We start from the raw sequence: 27,563 nt of genomic DNA on the forward strand, positions 1-27,563 counted from the left end.
CTAGCGGGCGGGACAGATATGACAGCTTGTTACACAAAAGAAAAGGTTTTGAGTGAAAGAGCGGGAAGACTGAGGAACAACGGGTGAAGCTGTGCTATCGTAAATACAGTATCTTATGCATTCTAAATTACCGCCATTTGGAAAAGGAAAATGCAATAAATATTTACTCTGAGCTGCGCTTCCGTAGGTTGGTGGTAGATGGAAGGCCGTGTTGCCCAACCGAGTCGTTTGCAGAATGTCCCTGGTTGTCAATTGGATACGTTGTAGTAACGTCGTTGTGTGATAGATGGGATACTCTGTCTGTTCTTTCCTAACCATCGTTTGCAGCGGCTGTTGCTAACTCAACAGCTAGGAGGTATCACTTCTGTCGTGAATAATAGTTCAAAGTTCATACCATTCGTAACCAAAGCTCACGCTGATGTTGGCTTCGTTCTGTAGTTATTATCTGAACCATTCTGACATCAGACCGTCGTCCTCACGTCCTCGGAACAGGAGGTTATATTGTCGTCAAGGGCTTATATAGGAAGGGAGAGGAGGGCGTGTTTGAAAAGTTGTATAGCCCATATCCCTTCACAGGCGCGGGGGCCACTGATTGAGCAGAGCCCTATCTTATGAAAACCCAAATCTCACATTTTAGAAGCTAAAATCACATTTCATCCCATCACAAATCATTTCATATTCAAACCTTTAAATTGAACAACAATTCCATGTGAATCCGATAACTCTGATGTGTAGACTTTCCACTGTAGAGTTTGTCATCTTATCATTGATAAGAATGCCTCAGATGACAACCGAACTGACATCATATTCATTAAGTACCACCGCATATGTTCAATTGGTCGCATTACCAGAATATAGTTAATTTCCCCCCACCTTCTGATGTTCCCAGAATCTCTTTGTTAACCAAGGGTTTTGCAAATGTAACATCAGTAGGGTAGAGAGAGGAAAAAGGGGGGAAGAGGTATATATGACTGTCATAAACCTACCCCCAGGCCAACGTCATGACATTTTTAAGTGTAATTTATTCTGTAAATATATGCAAAATATGCATCTGTCATACATGTGAATAGTGTTCCATTAAATTATTTTTTTTTATCAACTGTTCTGTAATTGTCTGACCATTGCGTGTCTTATCACTATAAAACTAAAATAATATATCTGTCATGAAGCAATGTGTTGAAAAAAAGATTCTCGTAATATGCAAAATAGCTAATTTTAAGGAGGTTTTGCCTCGTTTGCATATATTTTTTTTAAATAATAATAATACAACTTGTAATGCAAAAATATATTGTATTTATATATACTTTCAACTGGTAAAGTTTCAGTCTGATAAGAGTAAAGGGGAAAAATCTCTATTAGCCTGTGATGCCTGGCCTTAAGTACTCTTCCTTACTAATCAATTACCTTAATTCATCAATCAAGTCCAAGGGAGGAGCGAAAACCCGCAGAAACTTGGCTCTCGATGGAATGAGTTTTGCACGTGTCGTTGAGCATGGTAAAGTTATTAATTACGCTTTGGATGCTATATCAATAAACACAGTCACAACAAAAAGATACAGGCATCCTTCTTAACTCAGTTGCTGGAAGGGAAGTATACCATCTCAGGGATTTCTTATTTCTTATGAGACCAATGATGACTTTAAAACAGTTACAGAGTTTAATGATAGGAGAAAACTGAGGATGGATCAACAACATTGCAGTACTCCACAACACTAACCTAAATGGCATAGTGAAAAGGAAGAAGCCTGTACAGAACTTTTTTTCTCTCCAAAACATGCATGCTATCTATTTTGTTTGCAATAAGGCACTAAAGTAAAACTGCCAAAAAATGCCAAAGAAATGAACTTTGTGTCCTTAATACAGTATTATGTTTGGGACAAATCCAACACAACACATCACTGAATACCACTCTTCATATTTTCAAGCATGGTGGTGGCGACATCATGTTATGGGTATGCTTGTCATCGGCAAAGACTAGGGAGTTTTTTTAGGATAAAAATAAATGGAATAGCACAGGCAAAATCCTAGAGGAAAACCTGGCTCAGTCTGCTTTCCAACAGACACTGGGAGTCAAATTCACCTTTCAGCAAGACAATAACCTTAAACACAAGGCCAAAATAAACTGGAGTTGCTTACAAAGATGACATTGAATGTTCCTGAGTGGCCTAGTTACAGTTTTGGCTTAAATCTATGTCAAGACTTGAAAATGGCTCTCTAGCAATGATCAACAACCAATTTGTTGATCACTGGAACAATTGTTTAAATAATAATGTGCAAATATTGCACAATCCAAGTGTTCAAAGCTCTTAAGCCATTTTCACATTGGCCATTTTCACAAGTGACTCAAAACCAAGTTTGTTGCATATCCCTATTCAAATCTGTTCTTTTTCCAGAGGACTAAACAACCAAAAAGTACAAGGAATAGGATATTTCAAGCCACATTTCAAACCACTTCATAGGTGGCCAACTAGCTTGTTAATTGTTTACAAATACATTTCTGAATTTGTTAGAAAGCTAAACAGTTACCATCTTATTCTTTGAGGCTTTAAAAATGTTTTTACACTTTGATTTTGAACATTTAAAGCAACTGGGAAAAGTCCACAGCAGGCATTGTTGTCACCTGAGCCTGCTACGTAACTTTTGACTGCACCAACACCAATCAGCCTACACCACTGCACACACGTTACTATGACAACTAACGTAGCCTTGTTCACACTGTCCAAACAGCAATTTACAAGTGATCAAATTGCTGTTTGGATAGTCAGTATTCCAAAACAGATTTGAAAAACAAAACTGATTTGAGCAGTAAAATGTAACTAAATGTAATGGAAAATGTCTACTTAATCCCCAAAAGTAATTAATGCTAGATACTCAAAGAAATTGTCAAATCTCACCTTTCTGGTAAAAATAGTTATAAATTGTTGCAGTGTAGTCACTTTTGAGGACACAAGCTCAAGTACACAATACAAATATGATAAAAATATGAAATATTTTATTTGATGTATTCCCTATTCAACAAAACTGTATGACTAAGGCTTGAAATGACTTATATGCTTTCTAAATATAGTATAATCAAATTATAAAATGACTAACTATAAAATTTCACCATTTCTTATACCTGTAAAATACATATAAATATAAAGGTCTATCTTGCTCGAAACGTCTGCCCCCATTGCTGTGAATGTCTCACTGAGCTCTAGCTTGGCTTCCTGAACTTGTTGGGAACCCACCTTTCATCTCATAGTATTGTCCATCTATGAAAAACAATGTTTTTTTTATATAAATGTAGTAATTACTTTAGATGAATGGCTGTAAATTGATCTCTGAATGTGGTACCGTGATGAAACCCGTCTCTCCTGCTGTGCTAGGATATAACGATTGCAGGCATGTGCTTTGGGACATAGGGTTCAGTCAGGAGCGAATGAAATGGTAGGAAGGACATGCAAGCTTCTGTCACACCCTGATCGGATTTACCTGTCTTTGTGCTTGTCTCCATCCCCCTCCAGGTGTCACCCATCTTCCCCATTATCACCAGTATATCTATACCTGTGTTCTCTGTTTGTCTGTTGCCGGTTAGTTTTGTTCGTCATGCCTACCAGCTTTTCCCCCTTGCTCCTGTCTTTTTCTAGTTTCCCCAGTTTTGACCATTCTGCCTGCCCTGACCCTGCCTGTCATTCTGTACCTTGTTACACCACCCTGGATGATTGACAAGTGCCTACCCCCGAGACTGCCTGCAGTTCTGTACCTTATGGACGCTGATCTTGATTACTGACCTCTGCCTGCCCTTGGCCTGTTCTAGTAATAAACTTTTGTTACTTCAATACTGTCTCCATCTGGGTCTTCCCCTGAAACGTGATAGCTTCAAGTTTTTTCAGATTTCACATCCTAATTTACACAGGCTCAGAAAATATTCTACCGTGTCCTGTGGGAATCAGAGATAATTATTTCTCAATGCATGCCATTTCTATCTACATTGTCCACAGATCAATTTATTAGTGAAATAGACGGTCGGATCCTGGGACGAGAACCACGCAGGTCCCCTAAACAGGGCACTTTACATCTAAGCGTTTTCTTAAGGTCTTCAGCATGAACAAGGCTTTAGAGACACAGATAGGTTCGCAGCTATCATCGCTGCCAAATGTGATTCTAACATGTATTGACTCAGGGTGTGAATACTTAAGTAAATGAAATTTTTCTGTATTAATTTTCAATAAATGTGCAAACATTTCTAAAAACATGTTTTCACTTCGTCATTATGGGGTATTCTGTGTAGATGGGTAATAAAATAGTCAAGGGGGTATGAATATTTTCTGAAGGCACTGTATATCTGGGGAAGGGTATAGAACAATTTCTAGAGTATTGAAAGCACAGTGGTCTCCATCATTATGAAATTCAAAAAATATAACCAGCCTAGAGCTGGCCATTCAACCAAACTGAGCAACCAGGCAGGAAGGACCTTGATCAGGAAGCTGACTAAGAACCCAATGATCACTTTGACAGAACTACAGAGTTCCTTGGCTGAGATGGGAGAACCTGCCAGAAGGACAACAGTCTCTACAGCACTTCACCAATCTAGGCTTCATGGGAGAGTGGCCAGACGAAAACCACTCCTGAGAAAAAGGTACATGACAGCACACCTGGAGTTTGCAAAAAGGCACTTGAAAGACTGGGATCATGAAGCAAAAGATTCTGTGGTCTGATGAGACAAAAATTGAACTCTTTGGTGTTAATGCAAAGAGCTATGTCTGGAGAAAACCAGACACAGCTCTTTACCTGTCTAACACCATCCCTACAGTGAAGCATGTTGGTGGCAACATCATGCTATGGAGATTCTAATCATGGGCAGGGACTAGAAGACTGGTAAGGATAGAGGGAACAATGAATGGAGCCAAATACAGGCAAATAGACTAGGGCAGAGATTTACGTTCCAACAGAACAATGACCTAAAGCACACAACCAAAGCAACGCTGGAATGGCTTCAGAACAAGAATGTGAAAGTCATTGAGTGGGCCAGCTAAAGTCCAGACTTGAATCTCATTGAAAATCTGTGGAAAGACTTGAAGATTGCTGTTCACTGCTGCTCCCATCAAATTTAACAGAGGTTGAGAAACTCTGCAAGGAGGAATGGGAGAAAATCCCCAAATCCAGAAGTGTAAAGCTGATACAGACATACCCATGACGACTCAAAGCTGTGATCGCCTACATCATTTCTATCTGGTTTTGGACATTCAATAAGGGGTGCACGAATGTGGAGATTGCGGACCGATACCGATATCCCTATTTTATTTTTCAGTTTATGGCCATTCTAGCACAGATTAAAACCTGCAACCAAGTAGTTCATAAGGCTAATAAGAAAATATGTGAAATTATTTGATACATTTTTTATTTGCATCACAAAGTGACTGAAATGGTTTTGGAAAGTTCACAAAAACGTCACTGAAGATCATCAGGTAGAAATTGTGTGTGTAGAAAATGAGATCTGCATTGCTTTCAAGTGCGGTTGTGTCACTTTCCCTTCTAATGAGACCTGCAGGGCTTGTGAGCATCGTACAAGGAAATGGAATATGTTTGCTTTCAGTGGTAGGGTCATAATAGCTGATAGCTCCAACCGTTCAAAAGTTAGAGCTACGTTTTTAGGACTTGCTTTGGGGGGCAAAATAACCCTCTGGTTCCCCTCACTTTTATGCCGACTACTCCTATGTTGTAGGCCTTTGCAGTGCTGTCTATTAACTGACAGTTTGATTTTCATCTTTGTACAGCCGAATATAATTGATTTATAGAACAGGAATAGACCTACACAGTAGTTATTTAAAACATTACCTTTGCACCATAATACAGTGGTTCCCAAACTGGGGTGCACGGGAGGTACTGGAGGGGGTGCACGGTCAGATGCAAAAAACACTCAAAGTGGACCGTGTTATCTTCATCTCTTCATTCAAAGACTCCATTATTGACACGGTTAGGACATCTACTTTGTGCATGACACAAGTAATTTTTCCAACAATTGTTTACAGACAAATTATTTAATCACAATTCCAGTGGGTCAGAAGTTTACATACACTAAGTTAACTGTGCCTTTAACCTCTTAAGTCGACCCTCTACTTTTTTGAACATTCTGTTAAAAATCGCGCAACATTTCAGCGCCCTGTTACTCATGCCAGGAATATAGTATATGCATTTGCTTAGTCTGTGTGGATAGGAAACACTCAGACGTTTATAAAACTGGTTAAATCACTGCTGTGGCTTTACCAGAACGGCATTTACATCGAAAAGCACAGGAAAAACTGATCACTGAAAATGGGAAAATATATCCATGCGCTACTTGAACCCATTGATAAAGGTGAACCACAATTAATTGACTGAGGTTGCAGTACCTACAGCTTCCACACGGTGTCTAGAGTCTTGTCATTTCCCTTCGAGTTTTTTCTTGGTCAAACACATGCAGGGCACCGTATCTCCTCCGGTCTAGGACCGGATATTTTCGTTGAGTTTCTAGCCGGACATTTTTCCAGACGGACAGCTAATGATCTTTACATCGCCTCCTGATGAATTTTATCGCTTATTAACGTTTACTAATACCTAAAGTTGCATTACAAACGTATTTCGAAGTGTTTTGTGAAAGTTTATCGTCGACTTTTTGAATTTAAAAAAATGACGTTACGTTTTGAAACTATGTTTTTTTCGTTTATCACACAGTCTACATATAACGATATCTAGGCTTTATATGGACCGATTTAATCGAAATAAAGACCCAAATAGTGTTTATGGGACATCTAGGAGTGCCAACAAAGAGGATGGTGAAAGGTAATGAATGTTTTCTATTTTATTGTGCGGTTTGTGTAACGCCGAAATGCTAATTATTTTGTTTACGTCCCCTGTGGGTCTTTTGGGGTGTTACATGCTATCAGATAATAGCTTCTCATGCTTTCGCCGAAAAGCATTTTAAAAATCTGACTTGTTGCCTGGATTCACAACGAGTGTAGCTTTAATTCGATACCCTGCATGTGTATTTTAATGAACTTTTGAGTTTTAACTAATACTATTAGCATTTAGCGTAGCGCATTTGCATTTCCAGAGCTCTAGTTGGGACGCAAGCGTCCCGAGTAGAAGCAAGAGGTTAAACAGCTTGGAAAATTCTAGAAAATTATGTCATGGCTTTAGAAGCTTCTGTTAGGCTAATTGACATCATTGGAGTCAATAGGAGGTGTACCTTTGGATGTATTTCAAGGCCTACCTTCAAACTCAGTGCCTCTTTGCTTGACATCACTGGAAATTCAAAAGAAATCAGCCAAGACCTCAGAAAAACAATTGTAGACCTCCACAAGTCTGGGTCATCCTTGGGAGCAATTTCCAAATGTCTGAAGGTACCACCTTCATCTGTACAAACAATAGTACGCAAGTATAAACACCATGGGACCATGCAGCCGTCATACCGCTCAGGAAGGAGACGTGTTCTGTATCCTAGAGATCCTAAAGAAATGTCCTCTGGTCTGATGACACAAAAATATAACTGTTTTGCCATAATGACCATTGTTATGTTTGGAGGAAAAAGAGGCAGGCTTGTAAGCCAAAGAATATCATCCTGACCATGAAGCACGGTCGTGGCAGCATCATGTTGTGGGGGTGGTTTGCTGCAGGAGGGACTGGAGGGAGTTTAAATTTACCAGCACCCGTGTGCAATTTTCTCTGACAGAATGGCCAACTCTGCCAATAATGTGTACCTTTTGTTGAATAACCCCATCCATTCTTTGGGGTACACGGAAAATGTGTGAATTAAAAGCGAGGGTCAACCCCGGCTGAGATCAGTTTCATGAAGAAGGATGAAAAGGTGAGTGCATTCAATACCAACTGGTATCAAATGTATAGCTGGTTAACCTCTTAAGTCGACCCTCTACTTTTTTGAACATTTTGTTAAAAATCGCGCAACATTTCAGCGCCCTGCTACTCATGCCAGGAATATAGTACGTTCATATGGTTAGAATGTGTGGATAGGAAACCCTCGGACGTTTTTAAAACTGGTTAAATCACGACTGTGGCTATAACATAACGTGCGTTACATCGGAAAGCGCAGGAAAACCTGATCACAGAAAATGGAAATAAATATCCTTGCGCCACTTCCAGCAATTGTTAACAGTGAGCCGAATTAGATAAGACCGAGCATTCAACTCCCACAGCATCCCCGTGTTGTCTAGAGTCTTGTGAATTGAATCATCTTTGATTCTTGGTTGAACCGAAACAGGGGCACCACTTACCTCCGGTCTCCGCCCAGATCATTCCGGAAGAGCTCTCTCGTGAAATTTTTTCCAAGACGACAGCTAATGATTTTTACATCGCCTAAGGATGATTTTTATCGCTTATTAACGTTTACTAATACCTAAAGTAGCATTACAAACGTATTTCGAAGTGTTTTGTGAAAGTTTATCGTCTACTTTTTGAATTTTAAAAAATGACGTTACGTTGTGAAATCGCTGTTTTTTTCGTTTATCACACAGTCTACATATAACGATATCTTGGTTTTATATGGCCCGATTGAATCGAAATAAAGACCCAATAGTGTTTATGGGACATCTAGGAGTGCCAACAAAGAAGATGGTGAAAGGTAATGACTGTTTTCTATTTTATTGTGCGGTTTGTGTAACGCCGAAATGCTAATTATTTTGTTTACGTCCCCTGCTGTGCTTTTGTGTTGTAGTGTATTGGTGCATGCTATCAGATAATAGCTTCTCATGCTGTCGCCGAAAAGCATTTTAAAAATCTGACTTGTTGCCTGGATTCACAACGAGTGTAGCTTTAATTTGATACCCTGCATGTGTATTTTAATGAACTTTTGAGTTTTAACTAATACTATTAGCATTTAGCGTAGTGCATTTGCATTTCCAGAGCTCTAGTTGGGACGCAAGCGTCCCAAGTAGAAGCAAGAGGTTAACAGGGAGCCTGTATTGCTGGCCTTGCATGCTTTTTGGAAAGTCTGAGCCTTGATCAAAGGTAGGTACAGTGACCTGAAGAACATTGAGTGTTCAGCTAAACGAAAAAAACAAAAGCAGGGCATGCAAGAGTTTGCTTTTAGAGGACACAACGAGAGGGAAAGTTCCGTTAACAAAGGCAACTATAAGGAGCTTGCAGGTAATTGCGCGCTACGATGCTTTACTTGCTGAACATATAGAACTTTGCCAGCACCAGTGTGCAGTTTTCTCTGACAGAATGGCCAACTCTGCCAAAAATGTTGTGAACTTTTTATTGAAGAACCCCTTCCATTCTCTGGGGTACACGGAAATGTCAATGGGATGTCGAAAACAATTCCGAATGATTTGATAGCTTCCATCGCATCATCCATTCAATCTAACTTTTAAGAGGAAGGTTGACGCGTCACATTTTTTCTAGTGCGCTCAGGTAGGCTTTCCACTTTCCTTCGGTATATATTTAGCCAGGGTATTTATTTAGCAAAGATGATAACACCGGACAGACACAAGCAAAAACTCATGACATAAATGTTGCAGAAGCCTAGGCTACACCTAACATTAGAAATTTGACATGCTGTATCGAATGAAAACGATACTATTTTTCAGTCTGATCAACTGTTAAAAATTACAGGAGGTTGGGGACATCTTAATGTGATAATGGAACGATTGTCACGCCCTGACCTTAGAGATTCTTTTTATGTCTCTATTTGGTTTGGTCAGGGTGTGATTTAGGGTGGGTATTCTATGTTCTATTATTTGTATTTCTATGTTTTGGCCGGGTAGGGTTCTCAATCAGGGACAGCTGTCTATCGTTGTCTCTGGTGGGAAGTTTCTGTTCATGGCACATAGCCTTTAGCGTCACGGTTTGTTTTGTAGTGTTTATTGTTTTGTTCTGCGTCTTTTCTATTAAAAATAATATGTACGCTCACCACGCTGCACCTTGGTCCAGTTCTTCCAATGGCCGTGACAACGTTATCAGTGGTACAGTATCAAATCACAGAATCAGTGGAACGGTATCAAATCACATCAAACACATAGTTTCCATGTGTTTGATGCCATTCCATTTGCTCCATTTGCTATTATTATGAAACATCCTCCCCTCAGCAGCCTCCTGTGCCTGCCATAGTATACTATACCATTGGGGAAATGGGTCCGCTGTAATACATAAATGAAAAAGTTTGAATCACAGAATCATAATAAAGATCAGATGACTTCCACTTAGAACCACTAGACATTAGTTGTTTCCCAAATGGCACCCTATTTCCTATATACAGTAAAGTACCCTATGGGCCCTACTTAAAAGTAGTGCACTAAATAGGAACTAGGGTGCCATTTGGTGAGCATAAATTGTTTACTCTGTTCACTGTTCAGTCATTAAGAAAAGGCTGCATGATACAAATAATTGTGGAGCATCTTCAGCCTCTTCCTCTTCCCCTTCCATAGCCTAATTAGCCACACAGAGGCCATAAGCACTTGAAACTGAAGTGTGCTCTAATTTACACACTGTTGATAATAATGGTGATCAAGGCAATCAATTGTCACTTGTTGGCTTCTCTTGATTTTCAATTACAGGGTTTATGGTAAGACTGTGGCAACGTTACTGTAGGCTGGGGTGGAGAAGAGGTTTAAGAGTTTGATCTGGTTAACTAGCAGGATAACAGAGGTAGAACTATTCTTATTCCATCTTACACACACTGGTGAATAAAGACTTGAGAACCTGCTCTTCTCATCTTGGTCTCTGGTAGATAGCTAGCTTCTTAGTTTGGATCCCACGACGCAGTTGGCATCATTTACTGGGACTGCTTGTGTCTTTCCATTGATCCTGCCGAAATGATCTCTGAGAAATTGAAGATGGACCACAGGAAGATTGAGGTGGAGCGCGCCCACAGGACTGGAAAACCCACCACCGGCCCAGGAAAGGCCTGAAAATAGCCCATATTAATATATGTAGCAGTGAGTCAGCATCAAACTCACCCGGAACCCCCTGTTGGCCACTTGTTTGTCTTAACCTTTTTCCTTCACTTTTTTCCCTCTTGCCAGCATAGGGCGCTAGTCGATTCAGGCGCTGCTGGGAACTTTATGGATCGCGGACTCGCCCTTAAGTTAGGGGTTCCGCTGGTACCGATAGATTCTCCTTTTCCCGTGCACTCCCTAGATAGCCGGCCATTAGGGTCAGGGATGGTCAGGGAGACCACGGTTCCACTGGACATGGTGACGCAGGGGAATCATAGGGAGCGTATCAGTCTTTTTATTATTGATTCGCCTGCGTTTCCAGTGGTGCTGGGGTTTCCCTGGCTGGCCCGGCACAATCCTAAAATTTAGTGGAGACAGGGGGTTCTCCAGGGGTGGTCGGAGGAGTGTTCTGGAAGGTGTTTGGGAGTTTCCATCGGTGCCACGTCGGTGGAGAGTCCAGACCAGGGTTCCACGGTGTGCATTCCCCGCCGAGTATGCCGATTTGGCAATCGCTTTCAGTAAAGTGAATGCGACTAAATTACCACCTTATCGACCAGGAAGGGATTGTACGATAGATCTCCAGGTAAGCGCTGCGCTTCCCAAGAGTCAAGTAATGATCCATGGCACGAAGCCTCCAGTGATGATCCATGGCAAGAAGCCTACAGTGATGATCCATGGCACAAAGCCTCCAGTGAGGAGTCATGGCACGAAGCCTCTAACGACGTCCTCCAGTCGAAAGCCTCCAGCGACGTCCTTCAGTCCGGAGTCTCCAGCGACGTCCTTCAGTCCGGAGTCTCCAGCGACGTCCTTCATTCCGGAGTCTCCAGCGACGTCCTTCAGTCCGGAGTCTCCAGCGACGTCCTTCAGTCCGGAGTCTCAAGCGACGTCCTTCAGTCCGGAGCCTCCAAAGACGGCCTTCAGTCCGGAGCCTCCAAAGACGGCCTCCAGTCCGGAGCCCGCAGCGAGGGTGCCCAGCCCAGGGCCGGCAGCGAGGGTGCCCAGTCCGGGGCCCGCTACGAGGGTCTCCAGTCCGGGGCCCGCAACGAGGGCTCCCAGTCCGGGTCGGCGACAAGGGTCCCCGCACCAGAGTTGCCACCAAAGTGGGGTGAGCCAGTGGTGGAGCGGGGGGGGGTACTGTCATGCCCTGACCTTAGAGATCCTTTTTATGTCTCTATTTGGTTTGGTCAGGGTGTGATTTGGGGTGGGTATTCTATGTTCTATTATTTGTATTTCTATGTGTTGGCCGGGTAGGGTTCTCAATCAGGGACAGCTGTCTATCGTTGTCACTGATTGAGAACCATACTTAGGTAGCCATTTTCTCACCTGTCTTTGTGGGAAGTTTGTGTTCATGTTTATGGCACATAGCCTTTAGCTTCACGGTTTGTTTTGTATTGTTTATTGTTTTGTTCGGCGTCTTTTCTATTAAAAATAATATGTACGCTCACCACGCTGCACCTTGGTCCAGTTCTTCCAATGGCCGTGACAACGATATCAGTGGTACAGTATCAAATCACAGAATCAGTGGAACGGTATCAAATCACAACAAACACATAGTTTCCATGTGTTTGATGCCATTCCATTTGCTCCATTTGCCATTATTATGAAACGTCCTCCCCTCAGCAGCCTCCTGTGCCTGCCATAGTATACTATACCATTGGGGAAATGGGTCCGCTGTAATACATAAATGAAAAGGTTTGAATCACAGAATCATAATAAAGATCAGATGACTTCCCCTTAGAACCACTAGACATTAGTTGTTTCCCAAATGGCACCCTATTTCCTATATACAGTAAAATGCCCTATGGGCCCTACTTAAAAGTAGTGCACTAAATAGGAACTAGGGTGCCATTTGGGGAGCATAAATTGTTTACTCTGTTCACTGTTCAGTCATTAAGAAAAGCCTGCATGATACAAATGATTGTGGAGCATCTTCAGCCTCTTCCTCTTCCCCTTCCATAGCCTAATTAGCCACACAGAGGCCATAAGCACTTGAAACTGAAGTGTGCTCTAATTTACACACTGTTGATAATAATGGTGATCAAGGCAATCAATTGTCACTTGTTGGCTTCTCTTGATTTTCAATTACAGGGTTTATGGTAAGACTGTGGCAACGTTACTGTAGGCTGGGGTGGAGAAGAGGTTTAAGAGTTTGATCTGGTTAACTAGCAGGATAACAGAGGTAGAACTATTCTTATTCCATCTTACACACACTGGTGAATAAAGACTTGAGAACCTGGACTTCTCATCTTGGTCTCTGGTAGATAGCTAACTTCTTAGTTTGGATCCCACAACGCAGTTGGCATCTGGGACTGCTTGTGTCTTTCCATTGATCCTGCCAAAATGATCTCTGCGAAATTGAAGATGGACCACAGGAAGACTGAGATGGAGCGCGCCCACAGGACTGGAAAACCCACCACCGGCCCAGGTGATAGGCCCAGGCCGATAGTAGTCAAGTTCCTGAGGTTCAAGGACATGGTAGCTGTTCTGGAAGGAGCCAAGAACTTGAGAGGAACGTATATCTTCATCAACGAGGACTATCCTGAAGCTGTGCGCCAGAAGAGGAAAGAACTGATCCCAGCCATGAAAGCTGTCAGAGCTCGTGGGGACATTGCTTACATCCGCTATGACAGGCTCATTGTCTACCCTCCCTCACAGAAGCCTGGAAGGGATGAGAGCCAAGCCCAGCACACACACACACACACACACACACACACACACCAATAATTAATGGACTGCTGAATGTATATTTTTTCTCTTGCTTTGTTTGCTCTTTTCAGTATTATGTCTAGCTCTGATAAGCTACACAGGTAAGGCCTGAAAATAGCCCATATTAATATATGTAGCCTTAGAAATAAGGTTCATGAAATCAATAACTTGCTAACATCAGATAACATTCATATATTAGCCATTTTTGAGACTTACTTAGATCATTTCTTTCATGATACAGTAGCAATGGGGGAGGTGTTGCTGTATATATTCAGAGCCATATCCCTGTAATGCTTAGAGAAGATCGTATGTCAAGTGTTATTGAAGTGTTGTGGTTGCAGGTTCACTTGGCACGTGATGTAAACAGAGAGGTCTACTTTCTTGGGGACCTGCATATTGACTGGTTTTCATCAAGCTGTCCGCTCACTGTAACTAGTGCCTACTGTAACTAGTGCCTGGAATCTGGTTCAGGTTATTAATCAACCTACCAGGGTGTTTACAAACACAACAAGAACAAGATCATCCACATGTATCGATCACAATTTTACTAATGCTGTAGAGCTTTGTTCTAAAGCTGTATCCGTACCCATTGGATGCAGTGATCACAATATAGGGGCTACTGTATATCCAGGAAAGCCAAAGTTCCAACACCTGGGCCTGAAGAAGAGATCATACAAACGATTTTGCTGTGACTCTTATGTGGATGATATTAAAAATATTTGTTGGTCTGATGTGACTAATGAGGAGCATCTAGACACTGCACTTGATGAATTTATGAAATTGCTTCTTCCAATTAGTGATAAACATGCACCTGTTAAGAAACTGACTGTTAGAACTTTAAGGCTCCATGGGTTGATAAGCAAATGAAAAACTGTAAGGTTGAAAGAGATGGGGCAAAAGGAGTGGCTAATAAGTCTCGCTGCACATCTGATTGGCTAACTTACTGTAAATTGAGAAATTATGTGACTAATCTCAACAAAAAGAAGAAGAAACTTTATTATGAAGCCAAGATCAATGATTTAAAGAATTATGGAAAAAAAACTTTGGAATACATTAAATGAAATTAAGGGCAGAAAAACATATTCAACTCCATCTTTCATCGAATCAGATGGCTTATTCATCACAAAACCATTTGATGTTGCCAATTTTTTTATTGATTATTTAATTGGCAAAGTGGGCAAACTTAGACAGGAAATTCCAACAACGAACAGTGAGCAATTGTATTCATGCATAAAAAAGATATTCCACTACCCAAGAGTGATAAAGCGGTCTTTACTGGTTCTAACAGCAGACCTATAAGCTTGCTGCCAGCTCTTAACAAACTTTTTGAAAAAATTGTGTTTGACCAAATACAATGCTATTTCTCTGTAAACAAATTAACAACAGACTTTCAGCATGCTTATAGAGAAGGGCACTGTCACGAGTCTCACCGAGGGTGGCTTCCCTTCCCGGTTGGGTGGCGCTCGGCGGTCGTCGTCACCGGCCTATTAGCAACCACTGATTGTCTTTCCTCCCCCTCCTTGTATGTTTATTGGTAGCACCTGTGTGTGAATGATTAGTTGGGCTTTATTAGACAGCCACTCTTGGGTAGTGGAATATCTTTTTTATGCATGAATACAATTGCTCACTGTTCGTTGTTGGAATTTCCTGTCTAAGTTTGCCCACTTTGCCTGTTTGTTGTGCGGGATTAATTATTGTGACCTTCGGTTCTGTAGTGGAGGAACGTGTTTGTTCCTGGTCGTGTATTTCAGTTGTACATTTTTTCGTCCCCTGTGTTTGGGGCCGTTATTGTTGTGAGCACCCTGTGGTGCGTTTGTGCATTAAAGAGCACAGCATTGCACTCTCTGTCTCCTGCGTCTGACTCCACACCCACGACACCCGGAGCGTTACAGAATCCCGCACCAAAGCTTGAATGGAGTCAGCAGGAGCAGCAGCCAAGCCTCTCCCATCGATGGGGGAACGGGTTCTCCTCCACACCACCGTCCTCCATCGGATCGGATCCGCGATGGATCAAGTGATGGAGAGAATGGACCGATGGGAGAGGAGTGGTCTCCTCTCTCCACCTTCTGCACCCCCGGCTCCGTACTCCCCATCTCCCGACTTCAGCACCCTCCGTCTGACGCTCCCAAGGGCTTATGATGGAGCGGCGGCGGGTTGCCAGGGGTTTTTACTCCAGCTGGAACTATACCTGGCCACCGTCAGACCCATTCCCTCGGGAGCGGAGAGGGTGAATGTCCTCATCTCCTGCCTCACGGGTCGTGCTCTGGAGTGGGCGAACGCAGTCTGGAATGGCCCAGACTCAGCGCGGGAGCACTACCCAGAGTTTTCCCGCCGCTTCCGTGCCGTGTTTGATCACCTTCCAGAAGGCCGAGCGGTGGGAGAACGACTATTTCATCTCAGGCAGGAGAGGAGGAGCGCCCAGGATTACGCGCTGGAGTTCCGGACCTTGGCAGCAGGATCTGGGTGGAACGACAGGGCCCTTATTGACCACTACAGGTGTAGTCTCCGGGAGGACGTCCGCAGGGAGTTAGCGTGTCGGGACACCGCTCTTTCCCTGGATGAGCTGATTGACATGTCCATTCGACTGGACAATCTGCTGGCTGCCTGCGGGCGTTCGGAGAGGGTCCTGTGCTTTCCAACACCCAGCCCCTCCGCTCCCATTCCGATGGAGTTGGGAGGGGCTGTGCCGAGGGGTACCGGAGGAGGAGGCCTTCAATGCACCAACTGTGGTCGGAGAGGACACACAGCCGATCGGTGCTGGGGGGGTCCGTCTGGGAGTAGAGATGGCAGGCGAAACGCTTCTCGATCACCCCAGGTGAGTCAGCATCAAACTCACCCAGAACCCCCTGTTGGCCACTTGTTTGTCTTAACCTTTTTCCTTCACTTTTTTCCCTCTTCCTAGCATAGGGCGCTAGTCGATTCAGGCGCAGCTGGGAACTTTATGGATCGCGGACTCGCCCTTAAGTTAGGGGTTCCGCTGGTACCGATAGATTCTCCTTTTCCCGTGCACTCCCTAGATAGCCGGCCAGTAGGGTCAGGGATGGTCAGGGAGACCACGGTTCCACTGGACATGGTGACGCAGGGGAATATGAGGGAGCGTATCAGTCTTTTTATTATTGATTCACCTACGTTTCCAGTGGTGCTGGGGTTTCCCTGGCTGGCCCGGCACAATCCTAAAATTTAGTGGAGACAGGGGGTTCTCCAGGGGTGGTCAGAGGAGTGTTCTGGAAGGTGTTTGGGAGTTTACATCGGTGCCACGTCGGTGGAGAGTCCAGACCAGGGTTCCACGGTGTGCATTCCCCCCGAGTTTGGCAATCGCTTTCAGTAAAGTGAATGCGACTAAATTGCCACCTTATTGAACGGGAAGGGATTGTACGATAGATCTCCAGGTAAGCGCTGTGCTTCCCAAGAGTCACGTGTACCCGTTGTCCCAGGAGGAGACGTTGGCGATGGAGACATATGTCACGGAGTCGCTGGGACAGGGGAACATTCGGCCCTCCATCTCACCCATCTCCTCGAGTTTCTTTTTTGTAAGGAAAAAGGAGGGAGGTTTGCGTCAGTGTATTGATTATAGAGGTCTAAACGCCATCACAGTGGGGTATAGTTACCCTCTCCTCTTTATCCGGGGTTTTGGCCAGATAGCGGCTCCCCTTACCTCACTGCTGAAGGGGGGCCCGGTGCGGTTGCAGTGGTCAGCAGAGGCGGATGGAGCTTTCAACAAGTTGAAGACGCTGTTCACTGATGCGCCTGTGTTGGCGCATCCGGACCCCTCTCTAGCATTCATAGTGGAGGTGGACGCGTCCGAGGCTGGGGTGGGTGCCGTGCTATCACAGCGCTCGGGTGCGCCACCAAAACTCCGCCCCTGCGCTTTCTTCTCAAGGAAGCTCAGCCCAGCGGAGCGTAACTATGATGTGGGGGACCGGGAGTTGCTAGCGGTGGTTAGAGCTCCGAAGATGTGGAGACACTGGCTTGAGGGGGCTAAGCACCCCTTTCTCATCTGGACCGACCACCAGAATCTGGAGTATATTCGGGCAGCTAGGATACTTAACCCACGTCAGGCAAGGTGGGCCATATTCTTCACCCGGTTCCGGTTTACATAACGTAAAGGCTGACGCAGTGTCCCGCCTTTACGACACAGAGGATGGGTCCACCGAACCTAATCCCATCCTTCCCGCCTCAAAGCTGGTAGCACCAGTGGTATGGGTGGTGGACTCGGACATCGAGCGGGCGTTACGGGCGGAACCCGCGCCTCCTCAGTGTCCGGCGGGGCGTAAGTACGTGCCGCTTGGTGTTCGGGACAAACTGATTCGGTGGGCTCACGTCCTACCCTCCTCGGGTCACCCTGGGGTGACGAGGACATTGGGGAGCCTTCGGGGGAGGTATTGGTGGCCTACTTTGGCTAAGGACGTTAAGGGTTATGTCTCCTCCTGTTCGGTGTGCGCCCACAGTAAGGCACCTAGGCATCTTCCTAAAGGGAAGTTACAACCCCTCCCTGTTCCACAACGGCCATGGTCACATCTATCCGTAGATTTCCTGACCGATCTTCCGCCGTCTCAGGGGAACACCACGGTTCTAGTGATTGTGGATCGGTTCTCTAAGTCCTGCTGTCTCCTCCCATTGCCCGGTATCCCTACAACCCTACAGACTGCGGAGGCATTATTCACCCATGTCTTTCGGCACTACGGGGTGCCGGAGGACATCATGTCTGATCGGGGCCCCCAATTCACGTCCCGGGTATGGAGGGCTTTCATGGAACATTTGGGGGTCTCTGTCAGCCTGACCTCCGGTTATCACCCCGAGAGTAATGGGCAGGTGGAGAGAGTGAACCAGGAGGTGGGTAGGTTTCTGCGGTCGTATTGCCAGGATCGGCCAGCGGAGTGGGCACGATACATTCCCTGGGCTGAAATGGCCCAGAACTCACTACGCCACTCCTCTACTAACGTGTCCCCTTTTCAGTGTGTGTTGGGGTACCAGCCGGTCCTGGCACCATGGCATCCGAGCCAGACCGAAGCTCCTGCGGTGGAAGAATGGGTACAGCGCTCCAAGGAGACCTGGAGGGCCGTCCAGGAATCTCTACAACAAGCGAGTGGACGGCAGAAGAGGAGTGCTGACCCCCACCGCAGTGAGGCCCCCGTGTTTGTACCGGGGGACAGGGTCTGGCTCTCGACCCGAAACCTACCCCTCCGCTTGCCCTGCCGGAAGCTGGGTCCGCAGTGTGTAGGGCCCTTTAAAGTCCTAAGGAGAATAAACGAGGTGTGTTATCGATTACAACTCCCTTCCTATTATCGTATTAACCCCTCGTTTCATGTGTCTCTCCTCAGGCCGGTGGTAGCTGGTCCCCTGCAGGACAGTGAGGTGCCGGAAGTCCCCCCCCCCCCCCGGACATCAAGGGGTCCCCGGCGTATACGATATGGGCCATTCTGGACTCAAGACGCCGGGTGAGGGGCCTGCAGTACCTCGTGGACTGGGAGGGGTAAGGTCCGTAGGAGAGGTGCTGGGTACCGGTGGGGAACATCTTGGATCCATCCATGTGGAGGGATTTCCATCGCCTCCATCCGGATCGCCCTGCACCTCGTCCTCCGGGGCGACCTCGAGGCCGGTGTCAGCGCGCTGGGGGAGCCGCGCGTCAGAGGGGAGGTACTGTCACGAGTCCGACCGAGGGTGGCTTCCCTTCCCGGTCGGGTGGCGCTCGGCGGTCGTCGTCACCGGCCTATTAGCTGCCACTGATTGTCTTTCCTCCCTCCTTGTATGTTTATTGGTAGCACCTGTGTGTGAATGATTAGTTGGGCTTTATTAGACAGCCGGCCCACCTGTTTGTTGTGCGGGATTAATTATTGTGACCTTCGGCTCTGTAGTAGAGGAACATGTTTGTTCCTGGTCGTGTATTTCAGTTGTACATTTTTTCGTCCCCCGTGTTTGGGGCCGTTATTGTTGTGAGCACCCTGTGGTGCGTTTGTGCATTAAAGAGCACAGCATTGCACTCTCTGTCTCCTGCGTCTGACTCCACACCCACGACACCCGGAGCGTTACAGGCATTCAACATGTACTCCACTGACACAAATGACTGATGATTGGTTGAAAGAAATTGACAATAAGAAGATTGTGGGAGCTGTACTGTTAGATTTCAGTGCCTCTCTCATCTTTTTAAGTGGGAGAACTTGCACAATTGGTGATACTTTTTTGTCCTACTGTAGATGGTTGTAAAGATGAGGAGAGGTCTAGCCATAATAAAGAGATGCTCTCCTTTTTTGACACCACACTCCAAAAAGCAAGTTCTGCAGGCTCTAGTTTTGTCTAATCTTGATTATTGTCCAGTCGTGTGGTCCAGTGCTGCAAGGGAAGACCTAGTTAAGCTGCAGCTGGCCAGAACAGAGCAGCACGTTTTGCTCTTCATCGTAATCAGAGGGCTGATATACATACTATGCATGCCAGTCTCTCTTGGCTGAGAGTTGAGGACAGACTGACTGCATCACTTCTTATTTTCATAAGAAACATTCATGTGTTGAAAATCCAAAATTGTTTGCATCGTCAACTTGCACACAACTCTGACACACACAGTTATCCCACCAGACATGCCATTATTATTATTGATGTCCTTTAGTATCAAATCAAATCACTTTTATTAGTCATATGCGACGAATACAACAGGTGTAGACTGTTGGTTACTTACAAGCCCTTAACCAACAAGGCTTTAAGAAGTTAAGAAAAAAAGTGTTAAGTAAAAAATTGAAAATAAAAGTAACATAACTAAACAGACAAAAGGTTTGATAGATTTCAAACGCACTGCAGGACTGTCTGTAATTGGTCTCTGTTGCCTTCACAGCGGCGCAATTAAGTATTCAGATCTTCCGCAGATCCCCCGAATGTCAAATCAGGAAGCAGTACACACACCAGGAAATGCATCATCAAGAAGAGAGAAACCGTGCTCTGAGGTAAATAGCCCAGGTGCCAGTGTTGGTTACAAACCCGTATTTATAAAGCATCTCAGAGTAGGAGTGCTGATCTAGAATCAGGTCCCCCCCCCCCCCGTCCATGTTATCTTATTCATTGGAATCTAAACTTATCCTAGATCAGAGACGCTGAGATGATTGCCCTTTAGTAAATAGGTGTCAGTGTCGGTTACCACGGTTACAAGCCAGGTCTGACACACTCTAACACTTTGAGGCCCACGGTCAGAATCACTCGCTATTACATTATCACATCACTGAGATCCACGTCATGTAGCCTATTGATGAAGGCAGTTCCTCAAGGTGAAGAGTTAATCCTTGCCAGCGTCTTTAGACTTTTGAGATATCAAGCACTCACATTTTCTTTACTCTGGCCAGACGTAGACGAAAGCCTGGACCTGTCAACTTGTGTCGACAGGAAGTGTTTCAACTTCGAGGGACGCTTCAACTGCTTGTGTGACCAAGTATTCACGCTCAGTTTAGATAGACGACTCTTGCAAAGGTAATATACTCATTCTATGCCCTGCTGCCTGTCTGTTTACAATGTCTACAAGGACACAAAATAAATTATTTGAAATAGTAACTGCTCAGGCAAAAATAACCATTGTTTACATTGATATTGGTTGTCAGAAGTATACCCACACAGGCTAACCTATCAACCGCACACCTAAAATGCAGGTCTATATTTTGGTCATTCCAACATCAACCAGTCATATAATGATAATCATTGCATACTTCCCAAACTTAAGGAAAGTCAAACAATTGACATGACATTGTTCACGAGAAATTAATCTCACCTTTGACTATATCTCTCAGAGGACAATAATCACTTCTCACTGGTTGCGTTCCAAATGGCACCCTATTCCCTATATAGTGCGCTACCTTTGACCAGAGCCCTATGTACACTACATAGAGAACAGGGTTTAAATTCGGATGTAAACACTGTGTTTCTCTACAGCGCCACTAATTTATGTCACATTGTACCTCGTCTTTTTGGCTGGACATAGTCATTAACCGTACAGAAAAGCCACATGATATCACATGAAATTTCACATGTGAAAATGTATGTTTTTGGAACACCTCACATGTATTCACATGTGAAATCCCTGTATTTCTTCTGTCAGGGTATGATCATCGGTGCCATTGTGTTGTCGACTGAAGTCGTCTCACACAGATCTCTCTCAATGCTACTCTGAAGGGAATTAAACGTGATGGTGTCTGTTTTGCTGAATCAATGTGGAATCAGAACATGCCGCCCTGTAACGGACCTGAGCGCTTTGAGGTGACTTCAATCACAAAGGGGAATCCCTAGGATGGATAATATGACTGTGCATTATGTCTGTAAACAGAACTATCCCCACGTGGCTTTAGTTATTGTGCAAAACCTGTTTCATTCCTTAATAGAGACACGGGTAGTATAGTGGATTCTGCTACAGTATGTTGCTATTCAAGAATAGCCCCCGACTGTGTCCAAAATGGCCCCTATTCCCCCATGTAATGTACTACTTTTGACCAGGGCCCTTAGGGCTCTAGTCCGAAGTAGTGTCCTATAGGGAATAGGGTGTTAATTGAGACGCCACCCTATGAAAGACCAAGGTATGTGGTTTGTTTTGAAAATGCAGCCAAATCAATACAACTGTCACTGAAACAAAAACATCTCACAGAGGGATATGTCCAATGAGGACGTCAATATCCTTTATAAAGTTAGACTAAACCACTGCTTCGAAGGCTCACTTAAACACTGGTCAGAATTGTTATTGGTTTCAAGCAATGGGAGAAGTTACCGATTGTACATGTGGGCTGAATACATTCTCAACAAATTACAAAAATGTGAATAAAGACATATTGCATGAAACAGCATAAGATATTATTTCCCTGAGTAACAACCACCGTGGGGTGATGCGGATTGTTTTCAGAGATTGCTGTTGTCGGAATAGCACACTTGACATTATTGTTATCGCTTCTACGATGAGTCCCAATAGCTTGCCAGTCATTGCTGGTACACAGAGATGACGGCTCTTGTAATTGTGCCAAGGCAACATGGTGTACAATCTGACTCACGTCATTGAGAGTGAGTAGTGGGTATGTACTGTACTACAAATGCAGGGGAAAGCTGCTTAATTGAAAGTCTGCAGAGAGAGAGAGAGAGAGAGAGAGAGAGAGAGAGAGAGAGAGAGACCACTGCAGCTAACTGTACAGTACAAACAGTGGTTTCAGTCCACTGCTCTCCAAATACATTCCCTGTCTGCTTGATAGTCCACTTGATTTACGTGCCTGTCACGGATGACATGCACCGACCCCTGAGCACTCCAATCCAATATTCATATCTTTGTTGGGCACACCAGCGTACGTCATTGCATCTGTCCTGGCTATTTGCCTCTCCGTGAAGCGTTTGACTTCCCTCGCTCTCTTTTATCGTTCACAATAAATAAACAGCACACCGGCCGCACACCAATGTCCTGTTGGAAATAGATGTCCAAAAGCTTTGTTGAGAAATCACAATAGCCCATGGTTTTTTGGACACAATGTAATGTGTTGAAATTATGCCCCATGTGGTGTGCAGGAATTATAATATTATGGTTCTAATTAGAAACGATTAACAAAAGGCAAGGCTATGTTTATTGTGTAAGGGATCAAATAATAACCAACAATTTGATTAATATACACACTATACCGCATCAAATGAACATAATGGTCCCTCAGAAATGTGTTGGTCAGAGACTATTTACGATAAGTGTTGTGTATAGTGGACCAGCCATGTGTTAGATACATTTTTAACACTTTTTTTTTTTAAAGAATCTATTCAATTAGCTGATTCCCATGTATTTCATTCCCACTGTTTAATAACTGGAACTACAAAACCTCATCTGATATCCGTCTGCCGCATTACATCTACCATAGCTAAATGTATCAGTCTGGCAACACGAGTTCCCTTATTTACACTTCAGTAATTAGACATTGCAGAGTCAGATCTTCATTGCTGCATCTTTTATCAGAGAGATGAATTGTCTTGTCATAAGTGGATCATTTCATTGGCTAAGGGGGCCTAAATAAAAGAAAGAGAAAATGGAAGAGAGAAAGAGATGAACTGAAAAAAACTCTATTTAACTATTGAACAAACGGCATGACACTTACAAAGTGTTTAAACCACTAGATTTAATGGATTACTTTTAAAAAAGCATAGGGGGATTTGTAAATATGATAAATGGCTAATGCCTAGAGTAAATGGAACTTGTGTTAGCTAGATTACATGATAATGGGAGTGTATTTTTTTTCCACCCTAAATATAATCTATTCTATAGTATAATTGCCTTGCCGGCCGCCAGGGCACAAAAGCTTAACACACTAACATGGAATTACACACATCGCCACTGCTGTCTCCACAAGTAGAATTGAACAATGTGACCCCCCCCCCTTCCAGTGGGGCAGGACAACTGTATATTACAGTTTTTCTCAATTGCTAAAACACAATTTCTGAAACCTTGCTCCATTTCCTGAAAACATTAAACACAAAAGCTCATCTTCAAGCACTATTTAGATAACCTCTGACTCCTCTTGCAAAATGAAACATTCGCCTCAAAACAGTTTTACCTGTGTTCAAAATCCAACACTGCTGTCAAATCCTAAACAAAGTGATCAAAATGATATACACTCTCAAGCAGTCAGTAAACAATACACCAAAAAATAGAAAACACATTGTTCAAAACATACAATTCTCAGGGAGAAGTACATTTTTTATCTAAAAAAACATTATTTTGGAATGAAAACATGTTCTATCACATTAGCTCAAAATTGATAAGAAATTACTACTCTGCTTTGCTCTTTGCAATTTTGTTTTTTGTTCTTCCTCCTCCTTGTACCCCTATTTTTACAGTACTGTACCCTGCATCTCACAAACTTGTCCTTTGTCTCTGTGATACTGTAATTCTTGTTCTTTGTTGATATGAACCTGCAACCAGTCAAAATCTATTGAGCAGTCAGTACTGTTAATAAATGGAAAGCACAATGTTCAGGGCCGTACAATTTGTCCATTGTACAGTATACAGCCTACAATGCACTGTACTACAGTATCCATTCTCAGACTTTCTCCTTCCCACCTTCAACAACCTGTTTGCTCTCTGAACTGGCTTACATTGGTTGTGTCGCATCATTTGAAACAGGTTCAATCAATTTTGAGTGGTTGTGTTCAATCAATGACATACTGTATGTTCTCTATTTGTATTTGATTGTTGCCAGTTGTGTATGGATGACATGTGCATTAGTATGCAGAATGTGTTTTGAGAATGAGAATGTGTTTTAGAGTTTTGCTGAAAAGTCTAAGTGAGATCTGAAAACTGTGTTTTACCATGTGAAATGGTTTAAGGTATTGACAACAGACTGCATAATTAGCTAAATGAGTCCAGGCAACTGAGGACTTTGTTCAGCCAATGGGTTTTAGTGTTTTAGCGATTGAGAAAAACTGTAATAGAGTTTCAGAGGCATAGTAGAGGTGTGTGTGTGTGTTTGTAAATATGTGTGTATGTGTGTCCATGTGATTAAGGGTGGACGTAGACAGAGAGAGAGAGAGAGTGATTAATAGGACCATAAAATAAACTCAAGGGGAATGTTGAGTGGTGAAGGCTCTCCTTGAAAAATGGCATGAAAGATACATGAGGACAACAGCAACCCATCAACCCATCATCAATCACCAGACTAAGACTTGAACATACATTTACACAAAGCCAGGCCTCTCAAGCAATCCATGGATAAAGCCGATTCCTCTTGCATTCAAGGTGTTAGGATTTATGGCTCAGAAAGACAAGTCATCGGCAAGTTATGAAAATGCACCCTATTGCCTTTATAGTGCATTACTTTTGACCGGGGGCTGATAGGGCCCTGCTCAAAAGAAATGCATTATATAGGGAATAGGGTGCCATTTGGGATGCGTCCTTAGCCTACCACTCAGCAAAAGTTGTATTTATTGTGAGGAGATGGAAATGAACGTTCCAGGCCTCCACTCCCCCTCCCTCTGTCCATCTGCATACTGCCTGTCATTTGAAGCATGATGGTGAGTGCTGGACTGTACAGTATGTGGCCCCACAGGGCCTTTGCATGAGCATTATAACAATAATAATAATAATGGTCCTATCTAATTACCATCAACAATCCCAGTTCCCAGGCCTGTCTGGCCTACACTGGGCTATACGTCACTGTCAAGCATCCAGCCGCAGCAATTAACATGAACAGAGCTCTCGCTCTCTTTCTCGCTATCTCTGCTTTCCCTCTCTCTCTCTGCTCTCCCTCTGCTCTCTGTCTATCTCTCTCTCTCTGTCTCTACTCTCCGTCTCTCTCTCTCTGCTCTCCCTCTCTGCTCTCCGTCTATCTCTCTCTCTCTGTCTCTGCTCTCCTTCTCTCTCTCTCTGCTCTCACTCACTCACTCACTCACTCACTCACTCACTCACTCACTCACTCACTCACTCACTCACTCACTCACTCACTCACTCACTCACTCACTCACTCACTCACTCACTCTCTCTCTGCTCTCTTTTTCTCTTTCTCTCTTGCTTGAATGTTGCTGATGTCTGCGTATGTAGCACCGCATATTAAAGGTGTAGGGTACGAGTCTATTTTGAGAGAAGCATCAAAGCATGTGTATCGTGTGTGTCCTTTGCATGTAGTTCTGTGTGTGTGCGCCTGCCTGCTTGCCTATGTGCATGTGTGTGTGTGTGGGACACGTACAAACACACTTGACTTGCTGTGTGTGTGTGTGTGTGTGTGTGTGTGTGTGTGTGTGTGTGTGTGTGTGTGTGTGTGTGTGTGTGTGTGTGTGTGTGTGTGTGTGTGTGTGTGTGTGTGTGTGTGTGTGTGCCCATTTCATTTGCTCTGGGGAGCCTGTGCCCTTATTTAACATTCCGAGTAGAGGTTGAACATATCAGGGATCAAGGTAAGACCCAGATGCAGACTGTCGAAGTAACAATGTTTATTGTAGCAACAGGGGCAGGAAAACGACAGGTCAAGGCAGGCAGGGATCAAACATCCAGTGTAAGACAAAGGTACAGGACGGCAGGCGGACTTAGGGTCAGGGTCAGTAATCCAGAGGTGGTGCAAAGGTACAGGACGGCAGGCAGGCTCAGGGTCGGACCGAGAGGTCAGGCGGGCGGGTTACAGGGTCAGGACAGGCAAAGGTCGAAAACCAGGAGGACGAGGAAAGAGAGGCTGGGAAACGATAGGCGCTGACAGGAAAACCCACTGGTAAGCTTGAACAAACAAGACGACCTGGCAACAAACAGACAGAGGTCACAGGTATAAATACACAGGGGATAATTGGGAAGGTTGGTGAAACAGATCAGGGTGTGACAGTGCATGAGTGTTGGTCTCTCACCCTATACACTGGTCACTCTCCTAATAGTGAATTATATAGTAGCCTATTAACAAGAACAGATGCTACTGGTGAGAGGCCCAGAAAACACTTAGGGTATGTCCCAAAAGGCACACTATTTCATTTATAGTCCACTACTTCTGAACAAAAGTAGTGCACTATAAAGGAAATTAGGGTGCCATTTGGGACACCTCCTTACACACTCAAACCACTCCTTATGTGCTGTGTTTCTGAAGGTCACGGTTAATTAATTTGAACTGCAAGTTCAAAAGAAACTGATTAATGGCACCATTTCGATTCAGAAATAATGTCAGGATGTAAGCATTGTCCACTGCACTTCAACAGGTTTTCTACACAATGGTAAGACTTATACTCATGAGAACAGTCCATTGCCGTTATCTTATTAAGGCTTGAAGATGAGTGTAATTTTGAACAGTCGTCCTAACTAACAATGTACCATATGAACAGTTCCCTCTAAAACAAAGAGTAGAACACGGTGGGCTTAATGTGATAGTGCTACTGTAATGAATAACAGTGATGCTCCTGCATCTCCCCCGCACTGTGTTGTGTGGCTGATGTTTTCACTGATGTGCCACTTACCTCACTTCCACCCACGTTAAACAATTAGCATCTGCTTGT

This window comes from Oncorhynchus nerka, linkage group LG2 (assembly GCF_034236695.1).
Source record: "Oncorhynchus nerka isolate Pitt River linkage group LG2, Oner_Uvic_2.0, whole genome shotgun sequence".
NCBI classification, from domain to species: Eukaryota; Metazoa; Chordata; class Actinopteri; order Salmoniformes; family Salmonidae; genus Oncorhynchus; species Oncorhynchus nerka.